Raw genomic sequence first — 6,081 nt, forward strand, 5'->3', positions numbered from 1 at the left:
ATATCACACTTCTAACCAACCACAAATGACCTTGTTCACCCCATAGCAAGAGCACCGGTAGAGACAAGCCATAAATTACACAGCATTGCAGTATTTGTATATTATTTCATCCCTCCCTCTTCAGTAGATAGGAGTACTGTGCCACTTTTATTAAACCACTTTTGGCACATTTGGGCTTTTGTTACTTTCTGTTTATTATGGATGACTAGGTGGAGACAACTATAGCTAAGGGAATGAGTGGGGTATACCTCTAGGAAGCAAATTTACCATTTTGGTGGCTCACCTCAGTTTGTGGAAAGGTTAATCATTTTAGATTACAACTTGAGAATCCGCTCCCCACCCCAAGCAACATGGCTCCAAGGTTCCAGGAGTTGTAGGCCAAGAAAAAGAGAAAGCTTTTCTAGGGTTTGGGAAAGACTGCGAGTAACTGATAATTAATGTGGGAAGAGGTAATTGCATGAACAGACCATGTCGTTCCAGACCCTAATGGTCAACTGTGGCTGCACAGAGGCAAATTTTTGCCATGTAGCACATGCTTCAAAATGTGTAAGTGTGCATGTGGAAGGGGGTTTATTGACCATAGAATCAAATTGGACTTTTCCCTGTATTTCCTCTGATTTAGTTTGTGACTACCAGAGTGAGGGCAACAGGCTAAAGCTCCCATCCCCTGCATACAGGACCCCACTCCAGACATACAGTAGTTGCCTGCCACTGTGTATCAGCAACATTTGATTTGCCCTGAGGCTCTTGAAAGTGGGCTTTTTGGATATACAGCTTATTTGCCTGTATAAGCCATTCTACCCCTGTGAACACTGAGGTTCTCTTTTCTTTCTTCCTTTTCCTCTTCCTCCATTTCCATTGCATCATGAAGTTGAATCCTTGTGTCCTTACAAATGAGCAGGAAGCGGTGGAAGAGATGAATGATAAAATTGGCATTTTGAAAGGAAATCAGTGTGATTAACTGAAGGGTTAATCATTAACTGTGAGTCAGTGATGAAGTCATTGCAGGCTTTTTGCCCTATAATGCACAAAAAGGATAAAGTAAGCCCACTTTCTTTCTTTTTTTTGAAGAGCTGTGTATGAACTTTCTCCACCTTGTGCCCTCCAGATGTTAGAGTGCAGCTCTCATCATCCCCAGCCACCACAGTCATTGTAACTCAACACATCTGGACAGCGCCAGGTGGGAGGAAGGTCCTGAATATACCCCCTATGAGGACACAGAATCAAGGCCTCTCCCACATCCCTATGACATGAACATGCAATTGGCAAGGGCCTGTTTTCTCATTTCATTTTATAGAACCCAACATGAACACATTACAAACTTAACGTCGCTTCAACTAAAGCATAACAGCTAAAGCAGTCCTAAAACAGGAGATTCAAGGAGACGTGTCTGCTGCTGAGAGGAATCTCCTACTAGAAGCAGGGTATGATGGGGGAGGAGTAATATTTAAAATCTGAATGTATAATGTATGATTTTATTCTTGGAGGCTGACAAAAGAGTGCATTTGGGAAAGGGAGGTCTCCAGGAGAACAATAAGGCTCTTTGGATCTGTCACTGTAGCTAAAGCTTCCATGCTGCGCCAGCATCACAAAAACTTGTCACTGCTCTTCCCCCCCAGCACCCTCCCATTTGTGTAGCCACCCTCCTTTCTTTTATTCTGTGGGCATCTAGCTTCACTTCAAAGTTTTGTTCTAAGCAGGTGCTAGATTATACCCATTGTGGCGGCTGACAGGGAGCTCAGCAGGAGCGCGCTGATTATAGTGCTAAGGTTTTGCAAGCTGTTTCAAGTTGCTGAAGAACATCAATATTGGAACAATGCTGGCTTGAGCCCATTTTCTTAATGCTTCCCTCCCCCCCAACTCGGCTGATAGACCAAGAGGAAATAAAACCTACGGCTTTGATGGCTGTGCATTCTCTGGATTGATTTAGTTATACTCTCTTGCTTTCCCATCTCACACACCGGCCATGTCAGATGCAGGTTAGGTGACATGACAACTGCAAATGCATCCAGCCCACACTGTCATGTCTCTCTTCCACATTAAAAGTTGACAGGAGTCTCTGCCACCTATGCTTTTTGTGATACACATTTACCATTATTAGAGGCTTGTGCATCGGAAATTCCCTTTGCAGAGGGGTGCCTGTATTAGTCCATTCCAGCAGAAACTAATTAACTAACTCACTAACTGACTGACTGACTGACTGACTGACTGACTGACTGACTGACTAACTAACTAACTAACTAACTAACTAACTAACTAACTAACTAACTAGAGTCTTGTGTTACTTTGTAGGCAAGCAGGTTTGATAGGCATAAACACTGAAGAAATGACACTTGGCTACAATGTAAAGCAGTGAGTATACAGCTTGTATAACAGTGTAAATATGCTGTCCCTTCAAAATAACACAACACACAGCCATTAATGTCTAAACTGCTGGCAATAAAAGTAAGTACACCCATAAGTGACAATGTCCAAACTGGGCCTAAGTAGCTGCTTTCCCTCCCTGGTGTCATGAGACCTGTTAGTGTCACAAGTCTCAGGTCTGATGGGGAAGCAGGTCTTATCACTCTCACTCTCTCAGACTGTTCACTGGAAGTTCCACATGGCACCTCAGGGCAATGAACTATCTGAGGATCTGAAAAAACAAATTGTTGCTCTATACAAAGATGGCCTAAGCTATAAGAAGATTGCCAAAACCCTGAAACTGAGCTGCAGTACAGTAGCCAAGACCATACAGTGGTTTAACAGGACAGGTTCCATTCAGAACAGGCCTCACGTTGGTTGACCAAAGAAGTTGAGTGCCTGGGCTCAGCGTCATATCCAGAGGTTGACTTTGTGAAATAGATGTATGAGTGCTGCCAGCATTGCTGCAGAGGTTGAAGGGATGGGGGGTCAGCCTTCAATGCTCAGACCATATACTGCACACTGCATCAAATTGGTCTCCAGGGCTGTTGTCCCAGAAGGAAGCCTCTTCTAAAGATGATGCACAAGAAAGCCCGTGTACGGTTTGCTGCAGACAAGCAGACTAAGGACATGGATTTCTGGAACCATGTCCTGTGGTCCAATGAGACCAAGATAAACTTATTTGGTTCAGACAGTGTCAAGGATGTGTGGTGGCAACCAGGTGTGAGTAGTACAAAGACAAATGTGTCGTGCCTACAAAAGTATGGTGGTGGGATTCTCATGGTCTGGGGCTGCATGAGTGCTGCCAGCACTGGAGAGCTACAGTTCATTGGGGGAACCATGTATGCCAACATGTACTGTGACATGTTGCAGAGCATGATCTTCGGAGACTGGGCTTCAGGACAGTATTCCAACATGATAACGGCCCCAAACACACCTCCAAAACGACCACTGCCTTGCTAAAGAAGCTGAGGTTAAAGGTGATGGACTGGCCAAGCATGTCGCGAGACCTAAATGCTATTGAGCATCTGTGGGGCATCCTGAAAAGGAAGGTGGAGCTTTGCAAGGTCTCTAACATCCACCAGCTCTGTGATGTCATCATGGAGGAGTGGAAGAGGACTCCCGTGGCAACCTGTGAAGCTCTGGTGAACTCTGTGCCCAAGAGGGTTAAGGCAGTGCTGGAAAATAATGGTGGCCACACAAAATATTGACACTTTGTGCCCAATTTGGACATTGTCACTTAGGGGTGTACTCACTTTTGTTGCCAGCGGTTTATACATTAATGGCTGTGTGTTGCGTTATTTTAAGGGGACAGTACATTTGCACTGTTATACAAGCTGTATACTCACTGCTTTACATTGTAGCCAAGTTTCATTTCTTCAGTGTTGTCACATGAAAAGATATGCTAAAACATTTATGAAATGTGACGGGGTGTACTCACTTCTGTGATGTACTGTAAGAATGTGTTTTTAAATGGCTGAAATCCAGTAGTAAATCACAAGTGGAGTAAACCTCAGTGGGAATGTGGTGAAATAACTCCTAGGTAAATTCCATTTATTCAATGGGCCTACTCTAGTTGTGACTTACTACTGAATTTCACCCAATGTTTCTTTTTCCAGATGTTTTTGGACTTCAGTGTCCAGTTGTCCATCCAGTATGGCCAGTGGTCAGGATACTGCGAGCTGAGATGCAGACTTACCCGGAAGCAAAGACTGAGAATTACTGGTGTCATCTATAGCAGTGGTCCCTAACCTTGGGCCTCCAAATGTTCTTGGACTAAAGCTCCCAGAAGCCTTCACCACCACCTCTGCTGGCCAGGATTTCTGGGAGTTGAAGTCCAAGAACATCTGGAGGCCCAAGGTTGGGGACCACTGATCTATAGGTTAGCAACTCAGTTGTGGGTATATTATATAAAGAATGATAAATCTGGATTCAGACTTGAAGCTGGTATTCAGCTTTTGGGGATACATCAAGCCAAGTGATTATAAAAATTTATTCAACATTTGAAAACTGCCTTTATTCAAGCCAGGCCCCTCACATCTTGATCTGTGAGGTTCTTAGGGTAGAATGGGTAAGTTCTAGGCTCTGGTCCATCTAGAATTATTTAATTCTACCAATTTTCATAATATTAGCACTTGATAGTAATTTTCCATAACTTAATAATTGCATAGGCAGAAAAGCTTTGACTTTGCCATGTACTATGGCTAAAATTGCTCTGCTGAAAGTTCTGCTATTCCTTTTGTTTCAGGCCCTTTACCAGGTTATTTCCCCCTGTACTCTCTGTTTCCAGATTATCTGCAAATTGAATCTCTGCATAAAGTTTATTTGTTAATAAAAATTTGGTCAAAAGGGGGCAGCACAGGATTGTTTCTCTGCACTGCTCTATCATGCAGTGTTGAAAAGCTTAAAAAATCAGGGCTCTTTTGATTAATTTGCACCACATAATGAAAATGAAAATATGTTCTTGGTTACTTCTAATAATTTTAAAAACTGTTTTTAAAAAATTGGCAATGCCACTGAATATATCAAGTACTGTAGCAGAAACTATTAATGTAAAAATAATGATATAAATAATTATTAATATTATGATTTCAAAATAATTAAGATGTATTATTAGCAAAGGGTATTTGTCTTATAATGCAGTTTCTGAGCTGAAGCTAGGTAGACATAGGTGTGCCCAGGGAACATAATGGAATGCTGCTTGGGAACAACACTGAAATGATCTCGACTTCTACAGTAGTACTCAGTACTTAATACTCAGCTGTGGATTCTGCTGTGGGCTGGTTCTTGACCCAACCTACAAGAGAAGTCAAAAGAAAAGGAAAAAGGTCCCCCTCATTGTCCCCTCCTGTCTCCTCCTGTTTCCGGGAGGAAGTTTTCTATTTAATGTGTGTGCATTAGTACTGCTCTGATACAGCCTTAAACATTTTTTTCACTTCCTCTGCCCTTCTGCAGAGCAGAGGAAGTGCTTCATTTCCAGATACTGTGAAGTGGCTGTCTTCAAAATAGGAAATACCCAGCAGAGGGAGTCTTGACAGCTGCAAGTTTGCTCTGGTTCATCTCCAGCGATCACATGCACTGGAAACAAAATGAAATGAAGTGAGCCTACGTGCATCAAAAAAGTAGATGCCCCTGACGGGCCCAGAAAGGTGCAGGTAGGAACACTCTGGGGATGGGCAAGTTCACTCTAGCAATTATGTTGTGTGACTACTGGAAAAAGGAGCAGACTGAACAGTGAGCTAAATGCCCATCTGATCACACTCAAAGTCTCATACCGTAAAATGAACAAAAAATGTAGGTGAAATTTTGAGTGGCATGTGAAACACATACACATGGTTGCCTTTTTAAAATTTTGCTAGCCAGGTCAGCGCTTTACTGAACTTGGGAAAGAAGGCATTTGGTTGGGTTTTTTTTTTATTTTTATTTTTATTCTGGGAATCCAAACTCTAGACTGGGATATATGATGGAAATATGCACAAGAACAACTGTCCAACATTCTGCAGAAACGTCACTGTCTTTAAAAAGTGATTTTTTGTGATATGGTCCTCCATTATGAGGACTCTTGCCTCTGTGTTTGTTTCTTCAGAGGAGGTGCTTGTACAGAGAAATCTTCCTTGCCACAGCCATTAAATTAAGGGCAGCAGGTGCAGCTTGCTACACGCTTCAAACGTCAGAGCC

Source organism: Pogona vitticeps, chromosome 6 (genome assembly GCF_051106095.1).
Source record: "Pogona vitticeps strain Pit_001003342236 chromosome 6, PviZW2.1, whole genome shotgun sequence".
NCBI classification, from domain to species: Eukaryota; Metazoa; Chordata; class Lepidosauria; order Squamata; family Agamidae; genus Pogona; species Pogona vitticeps.